The following is a 22,069-nucleotide window of genomic DNA, read 5'->3' on the forward strand; positions in this document are numbered from 1 at the left end:
AACACTAACAGCATCAATTCCATGTGACAGTATTAAATCTAGAGTATGATTTCGACAATGAGTAGGTCCTGAAACGTGTTGTCTAACCCCAATAGAGTTCAAAATGTCTATAAATGCTGATCCCAATGCATCTTTTTCATTATCAACATGGATATTAAAATCACCAACTATTAAAACTTTATCTGCAGCCAGAACTAACTCAGATGTAAAATCACCAAACTCTTTAATAAAGTCTGTATGGTGCCCTGGTGGCCTGTATACAGTAGCCAGTACAAACATAACAGGATTTATCATTAACATTTGTTTCTCTGGATAATGTTATATGAAGCACCATTACTTCAAACGAGTTATACTTGAAGCCTGCACTCTGAGAAATCCTGAAAACGTTGTTATAAGTTGTTATAAAAACTAATTATTCGATAAATAAAAATGATATTCGAGTTTCGCAAAAAAAAAAAAAAAGTTCACAATAAAACCTAATTTGGTCACTTTCTGTGTTTCTCCACGGCATATTTGAAGGTGTATGCAAGCAAAAAATAATTAATGAATGATTAAGGGGCCATTCACATATCGCGCCTAATAAGGCGTGGAAAAGGCTATGCGCGCCGCTTTCTCCTTCTTTCCAAAGCGCTCGGGCAGAAGCGCTCCTGAGGCGACGCGTTCTCTCCATGAAGACACGGAAATTTCAGCAAAGGATAAATGGATTTGCAGCACAAAACAAATCGCTTTCAGTAGCTCTGCTACTAAATTTATTTCAAAATGGCAATCCATATACAGCTATGATCAGCTGTTCCTTCATCTTGGCTGAGCTTTCAACGTTGTTACGGGAAAGGATGAAGCTGAATGTTTAGTTCTTGTCACATGACCCGCGGTTTGCTTGCGGCATTCTGAAAAGTTGAGATGTTTTTAACTCGATGCTGTGCGGACGCTCCTGGAAATAACGGGACCGCGTCGCACCGCGTGCGCATCGCGACCGCGTCGCTTCCGTTATGAGCGCGCATACCGCGCGCCTACATTGGATATAACGAACTTGAGCATGCAAAAGACGCGATATGTGAACGCCCCCCTAAGAGCTGCGGTCTTCTACAGTACTTCAAATATGCCGTGGAGAATCACAGAAAGTGATCCAAGAACATTGTTGTAGCATCTCTCAAGCAACGAATAAACACCGCTAACTTGGAGAATGCAGTGAAAACTCCTCTTCTCGCGTCTGCCCTAGACCCTCGGCACAAACATCTCAGGTTTATCGATGAAAACATGAGAGAAGTAAGAAAAAAAAAACTTTTTTGAACATTATCGGATCATTTCCCTTGATGCGAGTGTTGCGGATGCAGCCGCCGTCACCAACGATGAAGAAGATGCAATGCCCACTAGTAGGAAAAGGCTGAGCCAGTTCTCCAGCGATGATTACAGAGAGTCCAGCCGAGACGAGTGGGAACAGTTCTTGCTGGAGCCATGTATTCCACCAGATGAGGATCCCATTCAGTGGTGAAACGAAAACACGAAGCGCTTCACAAAACGTATTCGCTTAGCACACCGTTATTTGTGAGTCCCGCCAACGTCTGTGCGTCAGAGAGCGTTTTCTCCGCGGCTGGCCTTATTGTTAACAGACTAAGGAGCCGACTTTCCCCCGATCATATTGACATGCCCGTATTTCTTAACAAGAACATTTGAAACAATAGAAAAAAAGCAAAAAAGATTTGCTGACAGTTTAAAAGTTAAGTGTAAGCTACATTCTGTACAATAGCCTAATTGCTGCAGGCTGCTTTACGTTTTTTCTTTGTTCACGTTTTTTTTTTTTTTGCTTTTAATCTGTACTTTTGTTTGTTTGCACGCATTGTTAAAGGTTTTCAGCTACAAAACACGATGTGTAATGTTCAAACTTATTGTAAGCTTGTTCAAAATGACGAAAACAAATGTTGCTGAAAAATAACGTTTGACTCATTAAACTTAATTTAAATAAACGAATATTCGAATATTTGTTTTTTGTGAGCTCAAATATTCGAATGTGATATTTGTGGAAAACGCCCATCCCTAAATAAAACATGCTAGCAACACTTAGCTAAGTGTTAAAGCATGCAACTATTGCATTGAATAAGGAAGTTGCTCTAACTCAGGCTACCAACGTCTGATCTGCCCCAAACTTCACACGTTTGACAAAAGTCCTGTGCTGAACACATCAACATGCCCGTATTCGGTTATAGTCATAGCGCCACCTGCTGGTAACAGAAAGTTACATGATTAACACTAGTGATGCACAGAAATGAAAATTCTGGGCCGAAACCGAAACCAAAAATTTAGGATGCACTTGGCCGAAAACCGAAACTGAAGCCGAAAATGGCTTCTTTTAAATACGTATTGCTTAAATTTTAATGGATCTGAAATGAAAAATCACAAACCAATAGTATAATCATCAAACTTTTATTAACACTTACAGTTACATAACAAAACCTAAAATATTTTTTAACAATAAATAAATAATATTATTCTTCAAGTTTTCTTCCATTGAATAAAATAGTTTAACATTTGTGGGGGAAAAAACAATCCACAATTATCTGAATAACTGCACACAAAAATCACAGAATGGCAGTGGGCCTCTATTCTGTTGCTGCATGTAAACAATTATTTACTTGCATTTTAAATTTCTGTGCAAAACAACAGTGCAAAAACAGCAATAGAACTTAATCCAAACTCAAACTGTAAACAACATTTAAGCCTATGTAGCCTTAGGAAACACAGTTTTGCAGTGCTATGCAAATTTTAATGTAACTATATAAACAGAAAATTTGACTGCTGTTTATTTAAGGAAACGTGTCAGGTTTCTCTTTAAGAACAAAAGTTGCTCAGCTATTTGTTTTCAGGTGGTGTATCAAACCTGTTGTCGAAAAGTTCTTTGGCACCGTACCCCCTCTTGAGACTTTTGCAGAACAAACATTACATATTGCAAGTTTGTTGTCCTCATCTGAAACTTTAAAATACTTCCATACCGCTGACATGCTTAATCTATGCAGACGCGTGCAAACAGCTCGACCGTGAGTGAAACCTGCTTGAGTAGGAGGGGAGGGGTGGGTGACGAGTGATAACAGCTTGACCGTGAGTGAAACCCAAGCGCTAGCACACGGATGGGAGGGGCGCGGTTGACATTCATTTTCGTTTTACATTTTCGGCTGGATTTTTTACTTCGGCCCGAAACCGATAATGCCATTTTCGGCGACCGAAATTTCGGTGCACCCCTAGTTAACACTCTTATGGACTCCTAGGAACATATTAAAAAGTGTCACCAAGTGTTAAATAAGCTGGCATCATGCTAGATACTAATACTAATACATGCTAGCAACACTTAGCTAAGCGCTAAAGCATGCTACTAATGTAGTGTTAAAGGAAGTTGCTGTAACTCAGGCAAGCAATGTCCGATCTTCCCCAAACTTCACACGTGTGATAGGTGTTCTGTCCTGAACAAACACTCATGACCAAATTCAGTTATATTAATAGCGCTACCTGCTGGTAACAGGAATTGACAAGGTTAACACTGTAAGTGTTAAAGCATGCAACTATGGCATAGAATAAGGAAGTGGCTGTAACTCAGGCCAGCAACATCCAATCTTCCCCAAACTTCACACGTTGGACGAGTCCTGAACTGAACACATCAACATGCCCATATTCAGTTGTAGTCATAGCGTCACCTGTTGGTAACAGGAAGTGTCATGTGTAACACTGTTCTGGACTCCTAGCAACATATTAAAAAGTGCCAGCAGGTGATGAATACACTAGCAGCATGCTAGAAACATACTAAAACATGTTAGCAACACTTAGCTAAATGCTAAAGCATCATATTACTGCAGTGAATCAGGAAGTTACTGTAATTCAGGCATACAGTGTCCAATCTGCCCCAAATTGAACAAGTTTGATAAGAGTTCTGTCCTGAACACATCAACATGCAACATGTCCAATCTTCCCCAAACTTTACACGTGTGATAGGTGTTTTGTTCTGAACATACACCCATGACCAAATTTAGTTATAGTCATAGTGCCACCTGCTGGTAACAGTGTTAAGGTTAACAGTGTTATTGTCTCCTAGGAACAAATTAAAAAGTGTCAAAAAGTATTAAACAGGAGGGGGCGTCTTCAAGATGGCGTCGGTGTAGGTCACATTTTTTTTTGTCTTACCTGAATTTTGTGCAAAACTTGATTATTATTCCCCTTTAAAGGTTCTTTTGTCATCAATGCACTGATTTTAGTTTTGTTCATGCTCCCTATACTTCAAAGATACTAAGTTTTGCGAATTCCTAATTTTTTTTCCCTCAAAGTCCATTAACGTCGTTGCACAACACGTGGATTTGAGCTCTCCTGCGTGGCGTCATGATGGAGGTGGACGATACCCCGAAATATGAAAGTTTCAAATGTATACATAATTATTCCAAAACTGCCCATGATCTGGATTCATTGGATGTGTGTCTTCCCGAGTCTCCAGCGGCAAGCCCGTTACCGAAAATGCGACGCCCGTCATCAGACCCTTCAAATGCCATTTTGCTGGAGGCAATAGAGAGACTGGGTAAGAAGCAGGATGACTTTATGGAGAAACTTCTGGAGGTCGAGAAATCGGTTGCATCCAATTCCACCCTCATCTCCGATCTCATGGGTTGACGCCGTTGATAAAAAAAAAAAACAGAGAATACAGCTGTTAAATCTGATAAAATGAACTCCCAGCTATCTTCGCTGGCTGCAGAAAATAAACGCTTATGGGATAAAGTGGATGAGCTGGATGCCTACAAGAGGCGTTGGAATCTGAGGATTTCGGGTGTGCTGGAGGAAGATGGGGAGAATGTCAAGATGGTAATAATGGACATTTTTCTTCAGGTGTCACCAGGCTTAGCAGATGTTCTGCAGTTTTCGATTGATATTGCGCACAGGCTTGGCCCCAAACTGGGCAATGCACGCCCTCGCACGATAATTGTACAATTTCTCTCTCGATCTCATCGCGATCGTATCTGGGCTAATGCAAGAAGATCAGAAGTGCTCAAACAGAAAAAGATAAGGATCTCAGAGGATCTGAAGCAGAGGACGAAGGAAGCACGGAACAAGCTGTGGCCTTTGGTGGAGAAACCCCGAAAGGAGGGTCGCCATGCTGGCTTCAGGGGGCCAAATGCTATCGTGGATAGAAGGTGGATTTCTGCAGACGATGTCTGATTTTTGCCGTTTTGTCTGAACTTTTGTTAATCGAAACATTTATTGACATTAGCAAAATTCTGACAAATATGTATGAGCATTAATATGTTAAGGTAAGCAAAGGAGGGGACATAACGGATAGCCTAAACCATTATTAAGGTGTATGGATAAGTTTTGCACTTTAATTGTATTCTGTATTACATTTCATAACTTTGTTACGATTGTAGTTGTATAGTACTTTTTATTTTATTTTTCTCGTTTTGTTACTGTTCATATGGCGGTTATACTGTGTTGTTTTTCTCTTAATGTACAGGGGATTCGTGATTTATTTAAACGCAAGGCTTTATTTTTATTTTATACGTCACAGAAAAGGGATGTTTATTTTTTTCAAGAAACACATTCTTGTTATGAAGATGAAACATTTTGGCGCAATCAGTGGGGAAGTAAGGTTTTATTTTGTCATGGTACTAATCACTCCGCTGGAGTTTTGATTTTATTTGACCGTAATTTTAGTGGTTCGATTCTGCAGTCCTTTTTTTCTGCCGAGGGTAGATGGATTATTGCTGTCATTCTTCTAGGGGATTTTTTCTTTATCTTGGTTCATTTTTATGGTTTTAATAATCATACACAAAATAACTTATTTTTTCAGGATCTGTCTTCTAAAATTCTTGATTTAAAAGGTAAATATCCATCTGCTGCAGTAATAGCTGGAGGAGATTTTAATGAAGCTCCTCGCCTATGTCTGGATAGATTTCCCCCAAAACGAGAGTCATGCAGATGTAACACTATTATTAATGATTTTTGTAGTAAGGCCAGTAGTATCTTTCCTGCCCCCCTCACAGATCATGCTTTTATTGATCTTATTTTATCTGATTCTGGTACTGGTTGTCACAGAAACCCTGGATATTGGAAACTAAATTGTTCTCTACTAGATACTAAAATCGCATAGATTTTAGATTTTAAAATATTGCTTATTACTTATAAAGCCCTGAATGGTTTAGCACCTCAGTATTTGAATGAGCTCCTTTTACATTATAATCCTCTACGTCCGCTACGTTCTCAAAACTCGGGCAATTTGATAATACCTAGAATATCAAAATCAACTGCAGGCGGCAGATCCTTTTCCTATTTGGCGCCCAAACTCTGGAATAACCTACCTAACATTGTTCGGGAGGCAGACACACTCTTGCAGTTTAAATCTAGATTAAAGACCCATCTCTTTAACCTGGCATACACATAACATACTAATATGCTTTTATTATCCAAATCCGTTAAAGGATTTTTAGGCTGCATTAATTAGGTAAACCGGAACCGGAAACACTTCCCATAACAACCTATGTACTTGCTACATCATTAGAAGAATGGCATCTACGCTAATATTTGTCTGTTTCTCTCTTGTTCCGAGGTCACCGTGGCCACCAGATCCAGTCTGTGTCCAGATCAGAGGGTCACTGCAGTCACCCGGATCCAGTACGTATCCAGACCAGATGCTGGATCAGCACCTAGAAAGGACCTCTACATCCCTGAAAGACAGCGGAGACCAGGACAACTAGAGCCCCAGATACAGATCCCCTGTAAAGACCTTGTCTCAGAGGAGCACCAGGACAAGACCACAGGAAACAGATTATTCTTCTGCACAATCTGACTTTGCTGCAGCCTGGAATTGAACTACTGGTTTCGTCTGGTCAGAGGAGAACTGGCCCCCCAACTGAGCCTAGTTTCTCCCAAGGTTTTTTTTCTCCATTCTGTCACCGATGGAGTTTCGGTTCCTTGCCGCTGTCACCTCTGGCTTGCTTAGTTGGGGACACTTCATCTACAGCGATATCGTTGACTTGATTGCAAATAAATGCACAGACACTATTTAACTGAACAGAGATGACATAACTGAATCCAATGATGAACTGCCTTTAACTATCATTTTTGCATTATTGACACTGTTTTCCTAATGAATGTTGTTCAGTTGCTTTGACGCAATGTATTTTGTTTAAAGCGCTATATAAATAAAGGTGACATTGACATTGACTACAGATTCCCTCTTATTGTTTAGGTATTAAGAGCATCATTGAACAATTTAAAGCAAAACCTGATGTTTCAATATCTTCTCATTGGGAAATGTTTAAATACGAGTGTAGAAAATTCTCTATTCGATTTAGTAAACAGTTAGCCCAGGCAAAATCTTTAAAGTATACCTCCATATTAAGTGAAAAGAATCAAATTTACTAGTGAAGATGATAAAGTAAAACTGCACAATCTTAAAGAAGATTTAAATAACTTTTATGCAGAAAAGGCTAAAGGTGCCTTTATTCGATCCAGAGTAAAGTGGCTAGAATTCGGAGTAAAATATTCATCATATTTTTTTAATTTAGAAAAGAAAAGAGGGGAATCTAAGAAAATATGTTCTCTAAATATTGAGGGCAATTTGATCACAGATGAAGCTAGAGTTTCTAATTTTGTTTCTAATTTTTATTCACAGCTTTATTCTTCCTCATTTAATCCTCAATTTGCTGATAGTTTTTTTTTTTGAGAGTTCAAGCATTCAAACCTATTATAAGTGATGGGAATCGGTCGTTTGTGAGATGGATTTGACTATGGAAGAGATGGATATTGATTATCCAGAAAGCCCCCTTCAATAAAAGCCCTGGTCCAGATGGACTGCCTTTTAAATTTTATAGGACCTTTTGGCAAGACATAAATAAGCTTGTTTTTGAAGTTTTTAAAGACTTGACTGAATCCATGAAGCAGGGCTTGATCACTTTAATCCCAAAGCCTAACAAAGATTCCTCATATTTAGATAATTGGCGCCCAATTACTTTACTTAATTCTGATTATAAATTATTAGCATCCCTTTATGCAAATAGACTGAAACCATGTTTAGAAGAAATTTTCTCAGTTTCCCAATCTTGCTTTATGAAAGGTAGGCATATAGCAAATAACATTCGGCTTGGTTTAGATATGAGCTTCAATGCTCAAGATTGTCAGTTTACAGGTTTCTGAGACCACTAATGTTCAAATATTGCTTCTGTTCAAATGAACTGCAAACTAGCCCAAATCTGCTTAAAACCTTCTCTCTCAATGAGAGAAAGCTGCTTCATTCAATGTTTAGTGCAAAACTTGCCAAACTGAAAGATGCTTATGTCTAATGAAATAAAATGTTTTTTGCAATGCAGTGAGACAGTTCCTAATGTGTTAGAAGTTATATGCACAAAATCTTATGTTAGAGCTTCAATGCTCAACATTGTCAGTTTACAGGTTTCTCAGACGACTAATGTTCAAATAGTGCTTCTGTTCAAATGAACTGCAAACTAGCCCAAATCTGCTTAAAACCTTCTCTCTCAATGAGAGAAAGCTGCTTCATTCAATGTTTAGTGCAAAACTTGCCAAACTGAAAGATGCTTATGTCTAATGAAATAAAATGTTTTTTGCAATGCAGTGAGACAGTTCCTAATGTGTTAGAAGTTATATGCACAAAATCTTATGTTAGAGCTTCAATGCTCAACATTGTCAGTTTACAGGTTTCTCAGACGACTAATGTTCAAATAGTGCTTCTGTTCAAATGAACTGCAAACTAGCCAAAATCTGCTTAAAACGTCTCTCTCAATGAGAGAAAGCTGCTACATTCAATGTTTAGTGCAAACCTTGCCAAACTGAAAGATGCTTATGTCTAATGAAATAAAATGTTTTTTGCAATGCAGTGAGACAGTTTTTCATGTGTTAGAAGTTATATGCACAAAATCTTATGTTAGAGCTTCAATGCTCAAGATTGTCAGTTTACAGGTTTCTGGGACCACTAATGTTCAAATAGTGCTTCTGTTCAAATGAACTGCAAACTAGCCCAAATCTGCTTAAAACCTTCTCTCTCAATGAGAGAAAGCTGCTACATTCAATGTTTAGTGCAAAACTTGCCAAACTGAAAGATGCTTATGTCTTATCAAATATTATGTTTTTTACAATGCAGTAAAACAATTTTTAATGTGTTAGAAGTTATATGCACAAAATCTTATGTTAGAGCTTCAATGCTCAAGATTGTCAGTTTACAGGTTTCTGGGACCACTAATGTTCAAATAGTGCTTCTGTTCAAATGAACTGCAAACTAGCCCAAATCTGCTTAAAACGTCTCTCTCAATGAGAGAAAGCTGCTACATTCAATGCTTAGTGCAAACCTTGCCAAACTGAAAGATGCTTATGTCTAATGAAATAAAAAGTTTTTTGCAATGCAGTGAGACAGTTTTTAATGTGTTAGAAGTTATATGCACAAAAATTTATGTTAGAGCTTCAATGCTCAAGATTGTCAGTTTACAGGTTTCTGGGACCACTAATGTTCAAATAGTGCTTCTGTTCAAATGAACTGCAAACTAGCCCAAATCTGCTTAAAACCTTCTCTCTCAATGACAGAAAGCTGCTACATTCAATGTTTAGTGCAAAACTTGCCAAACTGAAAGATGCTCATGTACGAAATCCTAATCCCAACAGGAAGTCGGTTATTTAGAATTTTCTCTGCAAAATTGGCGTTGTTTTTGCCATTTTCAGGGGTTGTACTTTAACAATCTCCTCCTAGAGATTTATTCAGATCCAACACCAAACTTGGTCAGTTAAATCTAAAGGCCTTTGCGATGTTAAATTGCGAAGATCTTGAGGTTTCGTTAAAGGGCGTGTCCATGGCGGCCTGACAAATTTCGATGTTTCGCCATGAAAAGGAAGTTGCTGTAACTCAGACATAAAATGTCCAATCTGCCCCAAACTTCACATGTTAGATAAGACTTCTGCCCTTAACAGATCTACATGCCCATATTCAGTTATAGTCATAGTGCCACCTGCTGGCAACAGGAAGTGACATGTTTTACGCTGCGACAAACTACTCCTAGAAATCTTTTGACATTAATGTATTTTTTTGTGGTCAGTCTAATCTAAAGGCCTGTGCAATGTTAAATTGCGGAGATCTTCAGTTTTTGTTAAAGGGCGTGTCCATGGTGCCATGACAAAATTTGATGTCTCGCCACAGCAAGAGAAGTTGTTGTAACTCAGGCATAAAATGTTCGATCTTCCCCAGACTTCGCATGTTCGATAAGAGTCCTGGCCTGAACACATCTGAAGGCCAATTTTCCACTATAATGATAGCGCCACCTGCTGGAAACAGAAAGATTGGCACATATATGGAATAAACATTGATATATTCCACTTATATTTATGAGTTTAAATGCATATTTCTCACCGTTCACCTATTTACTAAAGCCACTCGCTACCGGTGAGACCGGGTGCGAGGGCCCGTTCATCGCTGCTTGCAGCTTTAATTATTATTATTATTATTATTCTCTAAGATGAATCGCATTTTTGAGAGCCTAAACATGCTCGAAAAGTCATGAAACTTTGCACACACCTCAAAACTGGCGAAAATTTACGTCTGATATGGGTTTCAGAAGTGGGTGTGGCAAAATGGCTCGACAGCGCCACCTATACACGTTCAACGGTGTGCGCCTCGAGCTACGTTTCACGTACATGTATGAAAATTGGTATACACATGTATCTCTCCAATACCTACAAAAAAGTCTCTTGGAGCATGATCCGAAACCCAACAGGAAGTCGGTTATTTTTAATTTTATGAGCAAACTTTGTGTCATTTTTGTCATTTCCATGAGTTGTATTTTAACGAACTCCTCCTAGAGATTAATTCAGATCAACACCAAAGTTGGTATGCCTAATCTAAAGGCCTTTGCGATGTTAAATTGCGAAGATTTTGAGTTTTCGTTAAAGGGCGTGTCCGTGGTGGCCTGGCGAATTTCCATGATTCGCCATGAAAAATGAAGTTGCTATAACTCAGACATACAATGTCCAATCTGCCCCAAACTTCACATGTTTGATGAGACTCCGAACCTGAACAGATTGACATGCCCATATTCAGTTATAGTCATAGCGCCACCTATTGGCAACAGGAAGTGACATATTTTACACTGCGACTAACTACTTCTAGAAATTTTATGACATCAATGTCTTTTTTGTGGTCAGTCTAATCTAAAGGCCTGTGCGATGTTAAGTTGTGAAGCTCTTGAGTTTTCGTTAAGGGGCGTGTCCATGGCGCCGTGACAAAATTCAAAGTCTCGCCATGGGAATAAAAGATGTTATAACTCAGGCATAAAATGTCCAATCTTCCCCAAACTTCACATGTTTGATAAAAGTCCTGGCCTGAACAGATCTGAAGGCCAATATTCCATCGGGTGTGGCAAAATGGCTCGATAGCGCCACCTATACACTTTCAACGGAGTGCGCCTCGATCTATGTTTCACGTACATGTACAAAAATTGGTACACACATGTAACACACCAATACCTACAAAAAAGTATCTTGGTACGAAATCCTAATCCCAACAGGAAGTCGATTATTTAGAATTTTCCCTGCAAAATTGGTGTTGTTTTTGCCATTTTCAGGGGTTGTACTTTAACGAACACCTCCTAGAGATTTATTCAGATGAACACCAAATTTGGTCAGTGTAATCTAAAGCCCTTTGCGATGTTAAATTGCGAAGGACTTGAGGTTTCGTTAAAGGGCGTGTCCATGGCGGCCTGACAAATTTCGATGTTTCGCCATGAAAAAGGAAGTTGCTGTAACTCAGACATACAATGTCCAATCTGCCCCAAACTTCACATGTTGGATAAGACTCTTGACCTGAACAGATCTACATGCCAAAATTCATTTATAGTCTTAGCGCCACCTATTGGCAACAGGAAGTGAAATATTTTACACTGCGACAAACTACTCCTAGAAATTTTATGACATCAATGTTATTTTTGTGGTCAGTCTAATCTAAAGACCTGTGTGATGTTTAGTTGTGAAGATCTTGAGTTTTCGTTAAAAGGCGTGTCCATGGCGCCGTGACGAAGTTTGATGTGTCGCCATGGGAATAAAAGATGTTATAACTCAGGCATAAAATGTCCGATCTTGCCCAAACTTCACATGTGTGATAAGGGTCCTGGCCTGAACAGATCTGAAGGCCAATATTCCATTGGGTGTGGCAAAATGGCTCGATAGCGCCACCTATACACTTTCAACTGAGTGCATATACACTTTCAATGGAGTGCGCCTCAAGCTATGTTTCACGTACATGTACAAAAATCGGTACACACATGTAACACAGCAATATCTACGAAAAAGTCTCTTGGTACGAAATCCGAATCCAAACAGGAAGTCAGTTATTTAGAATGTTCTCTGCAAAATTGGTGTTGTTTTTGGCATTTTCAGGGGTTGTACTTTAACGAACTCCTCCTAGAGATTTATTCAGATCAGAATCAAACTTGGTCAGTTAAATCTAAAGGCCTTTGCGATGTTAAATTGGGAGGACCCTCTTGGAATTGCTCCGTTTATTATTATTATTATTATTAGGGCCCGAGCACCGATGGTGTGAGGACCCTCTTGGAATTGCTCCGTTTATTATTATTATTATTATTAGTATTATTAGGGCCCGAGCACCGATGGTGTGAGGACCCTCTTGGAATTGCTCCGTTTATTATTATTATTATTATTATTATTATTAGGGCCCGAGCACCGATGGTGTGAGGACCCTCTTGGAATTGCTCCGTTTATTATTATTATTATTATTATTATTATTATTATTATTATTATTATTATTATTATTATTATTATTATTCTCCAGGATGAATCGCATTTTTGAGGGCCTAAACATACTCAAAAAGTCATGAAACTTTGCACACACCTCAGAACCGGCGAAAATGTACATCTGATATGGGTTTCAGAAGTGGGTGTGGCAAAATGGCTCGACAGCGCCTCCTATACATGTTCAACGGTGTGCGCCTCGAGCTATGTTTCACGTACATGTATGAAAATCGGTACACACATGTAACTCTCCAATACCTACAAAAAAGTCTCTTAGAGCAAATTTTAAACCCAACAGGAAGTCAGTATTTTTAATATTATGAGCAAATTTTGTGTCATTTTTGCCATTTCCATGAGTTGTATTTTAACAAACTCCTCCTAGAAACTTATTCAGATCAACACCAAATTTGGTATGCCTAATCTAAAGGCCTTTGCGATGTTAAATTGCGAAGATTTTGAGTTTTCGTTTAAAGGCGTGTCCGTGGCGGCCTGGCGAATTTCGATGATTCGCCATGAAAAATGAAGTTGCTATAACTCAGACATACAATGTCCAATGTGCCCAAAACTTCACATGTTTAATAAGACTCCTGACCTGAACATATTTACATGCCCATATTCAGTTATAGTCATAGCGCCACCTATAGGCAACAGGAAGTGACATATTTTACACTTCGACAGACTACTCCTAGAAATTTTTTGACATCAATGTCTTTTTTATGGTCAGTATAATCTAAAGGCCTGTGCAATATTAAATTGTGAAGATCTTGAGTTTTCGTTAAAAGGCGTGTCCATGGCGCCGTGACGAAGTTCGATGTGTCGCCATGGGAATAAAAGATGTTATAACTCAGGCATAAAATGTCCGATCTTGACCAAACTTCACATGTGTGATAAGGGTCCTGGCCTGAACAGATCTGAAGGCCAATATTCCATTGGGTGTGGCAAAATGGCTCGATAGCGCCACCTATACACTTTGAACTGAGTGCATATACACTTTCAACGGAGTGCGCCTCAAGCTATGTTTCACGTACATGTACAAAAATCGGTACACACATGTAACACACCAATATCTACGAAAAAGTCTCTTGGTACAAAATCCGAATCCAAACAGGAAGTCAGTTATTTAGAATGTTCTCTGCAAAATTGGTGTTGTTTTTGGCATTTTCAGGGGTTGTACTTTAACGAACTCCTCCTAGAGATTTATTCAGATCAACATCAAACTTGGTCAGTTAAATCTAAAAGCCTTTGCGAAGTTAAATTGGGAAGATCTTGAGATTTCGTTAAAGGGAGTGTCCATGGCGGCCTGACAAATTTCGATGTTTCGCCATGAAAAAGGAAGTTGCTGTAACTCAGACATACAATGTCCAATCTGCCCCAAACTTCGCATGTTAGATAAGACTTCTGCCCTTAACAGATCTACATGCCCATATTCAATTATAGTCATAGTGCCACCTGCTGGCAACAGGAAGTGACATATTTTACGCTGAGACAAACTACTCCTAGAGATATTTTGACATTAATGTATTTTTGTGGTCAGTCTAATCTAAAGGCCTGTGTAATGTTAAATTGTGGCAATATCTGTATCTCAGCAACGCTTTAACATATTTGCACCAAACTTTGTATGTGTCATCCACACCTCACACTGACCATGCCACATCAATTTGGTAACAGCGCCACCTATTGGTCAAGAGCAATAAACCATTCATTAATGGTTAATTATTAGACTTATTAAAATGCTAATAACTTTTTATTGCATTAGCCAAATGAAATAAAACTGGTCTCAAAATATTCCATGGCTTATGCCGACAACAAATATACCAAATATTCCAGGGTAAGCTGAACTTCCTGTCCGTCATTTTGATTTTTGTTGAAAACCTACTTTTTCGAACTCCTCATCAACCGTAGGTCCGATTTTCACCAAAATTGAATCAGATGATCTTCAGACTGTGCTGACAAAATGTTATGGATTTTGTGTCGATAGACAAAACCGTTTTCGCGTACCACCACGACGAATTTAAGGCATGATGCCAAAATGACACTTCAGGCTGCATCTCTGCAATGCTTTGGCATTTTGACACCAAACTTTTGTGCGTTATTGTCATCTCACACAGAACACACAAAATTGATTTGATTACAGCGCCACCTGTTGGTCAAAAGTGATAAGCCATTTACTCATTTTACTAGTGGTTGTATTTATGATTTTTCAGCCATTTCAATTACAATCATCCAAAAATTGCTGTTTTTGCTCATTGTTGCATTTCGTGTGATGCTCCACGCCATGCTTAGCTCCTCAACTTTCCGCTGGAGTGCTTGGCCCCGTAATTGCTGCTTGCAGCTATATTTTGTATTATTATTATTATTCTTTCTTTTTATTATTATTAGGGGCCAAGCACCGAAGGTGCGTAGGTACCTATTGTAATCGTTGGCGTTATTATTATTCCATAGAACCGATTGTGGGAAGTTGTATAATTTGGCACGCTGATAGAGGACAGTCCCAACATTAACTATAGCAAATTTGAAGTCTCTAACTCCTACTCTCTAGCGCCACCACTTGTCCAAACTTTCAATGTTTGTATTCTAATAACTTTTGAACCATAAGCCAGAAAATGGAAATTCTTTTTTCCTCTGAATCCTTGGCTCATGCCAAGTCGAAGGAACCCCAAAATTCAAAAATCGCAAGGTTTAGTTTTTTCGCTATTTTCAATTATTTGAAAAACCTACTTTTTCGAACTCGTCCTAGACGGTTAGTCTGATTGCCACGAAAATTGGCTCAGATCATCTTCAGACCATGCAGGCAAAAAGTTATGGAATTCAAGTTGATTCATCCAACCGTTCTCGAATGACACGTGTACAAATTTGACGAAAAGCACGCAAAAATACACGTGAGGCTATATCTCGGCAACGGTTTGGCATATTGAGACCAAGCTTGGTGTGTGTTATAGTAACCATGACCTGAGACTACCTGCAGTGTTTCGACGCAGCGCCACCTAGTGGTCAGGAGATATGAAAAATGCATATTTTGGCTTATAACTTCTGAATGGTTTGGCCAAAAATCACAAAACTGGTCTCTTTAGATTCAGTGAGTCACGTCGAGTCGTATGATATCCAATTTTCCCGTATCGGCCATTTTAGGCGTTGGCCATTTTGAATTATGTTTTAAAATGCTGTATTTTTTTAACGCAGCATCGTATCGTTACGAAAATAATTACAAAAATATTCATCTCCGTGCCCTGAAGGTACTCAAAAACCTTGTGGTCAAGAGTTATAATGAAATATCACAAAAATGCTAATAACTTTTGAATAAATTAGACTATTAAAATTAAGATGGTCTCCCTATATTCTCTGGGTCATGCCGAGAGCATTGATACCAATTATGCGAAAATTGGCCATACTTCCTGTCCGCCATTTTGATTAATGTTGAAAACCTACTTTTTCGAACTCCTCCTAGACCGTTAGTCCGATTTTCACCAAATTTGACGTGAATCATCTTCAGACCATGCTGGCAAAAAGTTATGGATTTCGTGTCGATATACGAAACGGTTCTCATTTAGCACATCAACGAATTTGCTGGAAGGGTGCCAAAATGCATTTGAGGCTGTATCTCTGCTATGCTTTGACATATTTGCACCAAACTTTGTATGTGTCATCGCCACCTCACACTGACCATGTCACATAAATTTGGTAACAGCGCCACCTATTGGTCAAGAGTAATAAACCATTCATTAACCATGAATAATTACACTTTTAAAAATGCTAATAACTTTTTATTGCATTAGCCTATTTGAATGAAACTGGGCTCAAAATATTCCCTGGCTTATGCCGATAACATAGATACCAAATATGCCAGTGTATGCTGAACTTCCGGTCCACCATTTTTATTCATGTTGAAAACCTACTTTTTCTAACTCCTCATCAACCGTAGGTCCGATTTTCACCAATTTCGAATCAGATGATCTTCAGACTATGCTGATACAAAGTTATGGATTTTGTGTTGATAGACAAAACCGTTTTCACATACCACAGCGACGAATTTGAGGCACAATGACAAAATGACACTTGAGGCTGTATCTCTGGAATGCTTTGGCAAATTAACAACAAACTTTGTGTGTGTCATTGAAAAGTCACACAGAGTACACCAAATTAATTTTATAACAGTGCCACCTATTGGTCAAACTTGATAAGCCAAGTAATCATGCTACTAGAGGTGGTATTTATGATTTTTTTTAGCCATTTCAATTACAATAATCATAAAATTGCTGTTATTGCTCATTAATGCATTTGGTGTGATGCTCCATGCCATGCTTAGCTCCTACATTTGCCGTTGGAGTGCTTGGCCCCGTAATTGCTGCTTGCAGCTATATTTATTATTATTATTATTATTAGGCTATTGTTATCATCATCATCATCAGCTGGCAAATTATTATGGAGTCTATTTAAAGGGAATGATTGTGGCGGGGAGTTTGGTCAAACTATGGCAGCAACAATAAATGTTATATAACCTGTAAGAGTTGATGAAAGCGTATAAGGCGATGCACTTGCCTCAGATTGCGATCTCCTCATTCGCCAGCAAAAACCTGTTTACTCCATTTGAGCTTGTTTTTCATATAGCCTCGTGTTAAGTGCAAGTGTCCGATACAATACCAACACTGACGACACAGTGTTGTTTAATTATTGATTTTTTTCCCCTTTTCTTTATTTTTTCCCCAATTTTTATAATAGCAATTTGCATATACTCCAGAATGTTATGAAGAGTGATCAGATGAATTGCATAGTCCTTCTTTGCCATGAAAATTAACTTAATCCCAAAAAAACCTTTCCACTGCATTTCATTGCTGTCATTAAAGGACCTGCTGAGATCATTTCAGTAATCGTCTTGTTAACTCAGGTGAGAATGTTGGAGAGCAGAAGGCTGGAGATCATTATGTCAGGCTGATTGGGTTAGAATGGCAGACTTGACATGTTAAAAGGAGGGTGATGCTTGAAATCATTGTTCTTCCATTGTTAACCATGGTGACCTGCAAAGAAACGCGTGTAGCCATCATTGCGTTGCATAAAAATGGCTTCACAGGCAAGGATATTCTGGCTACTAAGATTGCGCCTAAATCAACAATTTATAGGATCATCAAGAACTTCAAGGAAAGAGGTTCAATTCTTGTAAAGAAGGCAAGGGCGTCCAAGAAAGTCCAGCAAGCGCCAGGATCGTCTCCTAAAGAGGATTCAGCTGCGGGATCGGAGTGCCACCAGTGCAGAGCTTGCTCAGGAATGGCAGCAGGCAGGTGTGAGCGCATCTGCACACACAGTGAGGCCAAGACTTATGGAAGATAGCCTGGTGTCAAGAAGGGCAGCAAAGAAGCCACTTCTCTCCAAAAAAAACATCAGGGACAGATTCATCTTCTGCAGAAAGTATAGTGAATGGACTGCTGAGGACTGGGGCAAAGTCATATTCTCCGATGAAGCCCCTTTCCGATTGTTTGGGGCATCTGGAAAAAGGCTTGTCCGGAGAAGAAAAGGTGAGCGCTACCATCAGTCCTGTGTCATGCCAACAGTAAAGCATCCTGACACCATTCATGTGTGGGGTTGCTTCTCATCCAAGGGAGTGGGCTCACTCACAATTCTGCCCAAAAACACAGCCATGAATAAAGAATGGTACCAAAACACCCTCCAACAGCAACTTCTTCCAACAACAGTTTGGTGAAGAACAATGCATTTTCCAGTACGATGGAGCACCGTGCCATAAGGCAAAAGTGATAACGAAGTGGCTCGGGGACCAGAATGTTGAAATTTTGGGTCCATGGCCTGGAAACTCCCCAGATCTTAATCCCATTGAGAACTTGTGGTCAATCCTCAAGAGGCGGGTGGACAAACAAAAACCCACTAATTCTGACAAACTCCAAGAAGTGATTATGAAAGAATGGGTTGCTATCAGTCAGGATTTGGCCCAGAAGTTGATTGAGAGCATGCCCAGTTGAATTGCAGAGGTCCTGAAAAAGAAGGGCCAACACTGGAAATACTGACTCTTTGCATAAATGTCATGTAATTGTCGATAAAAGCCTTTGAAATGTATGAAGTGCTTGTAATTATATTTCAGTACATCACAGAAACAACTGAAACAAAGATCTAAAAGCAGTTTAGCAGCAAACTTTTTGAAAACTAATATTTATGTAATTCTCAAAACTTTTGGCCACGACTGTACATTTTTGTGACAATGCAACAATGACCCGATTAGTCAAGTGACTGTTCTGTCAGCTGTCCCGAGATGCGAGTGAAGTCTTCTGTCGGCGCGTGCTGCAGGTCACTGTGCAGACGAGATGCGCTGATTAGAAGCGCGCGAGAGAGTTCATGGATTCGAAGACTGGTTTCGAATGAATTATTTAATCTTACATTTTGCGTGGATTAATTTTATTATTCAAACCTACAAGCTATGTTGAATAAATGCAGGAATTTTCCTCATTATAAACTTGAAAGCTGCGAGAATTATTAAAACCATGCGCCGTAGCTATACAGTCCCCCACCGAAATTTAGGACTCTATTATACAGAGATTTGTAAAATAAAATTCCACAACTTTTTCAAAACATTTTTAGGCCTGGAAATTGTTGTTTTAAAATTGCATGGCATTTCCATGTTATTCATGAACATACAGACCCTAAAAGCAACTGATGCATGCAGTCAATCACTTAAACTGCTGACCAATGTGATTGTACGAGTGCTCCGTCACCTCTCCCTCCTGTAATCACATGCATCTGGCATCCGTTACCCCGCTTTGTTCCGGGACCTCGCAATTTACAAATTAAACACTGCAGAGTCCCTGTTTCATGTTTGTTAGCCCAGGACATTTTACAAATCCAGACCAAACGATGTTCTACGGCCATGTCCGGAATAAAGAGTAGCCTATCCATGTCACACAGTAAGATTTAGGATTTTGACCATATACCTTGCAGTCACAGACCGTATCAACGTCAGTGAGCTATACTAATTGTATTTCGCCACACAATAGGCGTCACTGTGGCCTCAACCCTTTGCCTTCGCTTACTCTGAGCTCGATTGCTATGTCTGAGGTAAACCACGCCCTCCTCATTACCCTACGCAGGAAGAAATGTAGGAAGAAATAAATGAATAAATAAATAAATGTATAAATAAATAAATGTATAAATAAATAAATGTAGAAATGAATAAATGTATAAATAAAAAAAGAATAAATAAATAAATATGGAAAAAAATAAATATATACATAAATATGGAAATAAATGTATAAATAATTATTTATTTTCGTTTTTTTTGCTTTTCTATGTATATTTATTTATATATTTATGTATTTATTTATTCTTATTTACATTTATTTGTATATTTATTTATTTTTAAAATTGGCAGCTCTGGCATTCCATACCCTCTTGTTTCTGCTCCATTTATTATTATTCTTTTTTTCTGAAACTTTCTCGAAAAGTCATGAAACTTGGCACACACGTCAGAACTGGCAAAAGATTAGGTATGATATGGTTTGCTAAGGTGGGTGTGGCAAAATGGCTCGACAGCGCCACCTATAAATTTTCAACGAAGTGCATCTTGAGCTATGTTTCACGTACTTGTACGAAAATCGGTATAAACATGTAACACACCAATATCTACAAAAAAGTCTCTTGGTACGAAATCCAAATCCCAACAGGAAGTCAGTTATTATTTTTTTTACTCAGCAAAAATTTTGTCTTTTTTGCCGTTTTCAGGGGTTGTACTTTAATGAACTCCTCCTAGAGATTTATTCAGATCAACACCAAAGTTTGTCAGTGTAATCTAAAGGCCTTTGCAATGTTAAATTGCGAAGATCTAGAGTTTTCGTTTAAGGGTGTGTGATTCGCCATGAAAAATGAAGTTACTATAACTCAGACATACAATGTCCAATCTGCACCAAACTTCACATGTTTGATAAGACTCCTAACCTGAACAGATTAACATTCTCAAATTTAGTTATAGTCATAGCGCCACCTGCTGGCAACAGGAAGTGAATGCTTTACACTGCAATGAACTACTCCTAGAAATTTAATAAAATCAACATTGTGTTTTGGTCAGTTTAATCTAAAGGCCTTTGCGATAGTGAATTGTGAATATATTGAGTTTTCGATAAAGGGCGTGTCCTTGGCGTCATGACAAAGTTTGATGTCTCGCCATGGGAATAAAATTTGTAACTCAGGCATAAAATGTCTGATCTTCCCCAAACTTCACATGTTTGATAAGAGTCCTGGCCTGAACACAACTGAAGGCCAATATTTCATTGGGTGTGGCAAAATGGCTCTATAGCGCCACCTATACAATTTCAACATAGCGTGCCTCAAGCTCCGTTTCACATACATGTACGAAAATCAGTACACACATGTAACAGACCAATACCTACAAAAAAGTCTCTTGGTAGGAAATCTGAATCCCAACAGGAAGTTGGTTATTTTGAATTTTCTCTGCAAAATTGGTGTCGTTTTTGACATTTTCAGGGGTTGTACTTTAACGAACTCCTCCTAGAGATTTATTCAGATCAACACCAAAGTTTGTCAGTGCAATCTAAAGGCCTTTGCGATGTTAAATTGCGAAGATCTTGAGTTTTCGTTTAAGGGCTTGTCCGTGGCGGCCTGGCGAATTTCGATGATTCGCCATGAAAAAGGAAGTTGCTATAACTCAGACATACAATGTCCAATCTGCACCAAACTTCACATGTTTGATAAGACTCCTGACCTGAACAGATCAACATTCCCAAATTTAGTTATAGTCATAGCGCCACCAGCTTGCAACAGGAAGTGACATATTTTACGCTGCAACAAACTACTCCTAGAAATTGTTTGACATTAATGTATTTTTTGTGGTCAGTCTAATCTAAAGGCCTGTGCAATGTTAAATTGTGGAGAACTTGAGTTTTCGTTTAAGGGCTTGTCCGTGGCGGCCTGGCGAATTTCGATGATTCGCCATGAAAAAGGAAGTTGCTATAACTCAGACATACAATGTCCAATCTGCACCAAACTTCACATGTTTGATAAGACTCCTGACCTGAACAGATCAACATTCCCAAATTTAGTTATAGTCATAGCGCCACCAGCTTGCAACAGGAAGTGACATATTTTACGCTGCAACAAACTACTCCTAGAAATTGTTTGACATTAATGTATTTTTTGTGGTCAGTCTAATCTAAAGGCCTGTGCAATGTTAAATTGTGGAGAACTTGAGTTTTTGTTAAAGGACGTGTCCATGGCCCCATGACAACATTTGATGTCTCGCCATAGCAAGAGAAGTTGTTGTAACTCAGGCTTAAAATGTTCGCTCTTAACC

This window comes from Carassius carassius, chromosome 43 (genome assembly GCF_963082965.1).
Source record: "Carassius carassius chromosome 43, fCarCar2.1, whole genome shotgun sequence".
Classification (NCBI taxonomy): Eukaryota; Metazoa; Chordata; class Actinopteri; order Cypriniformes; family Cyprinidae; genus Carassius; species Carassius carassius.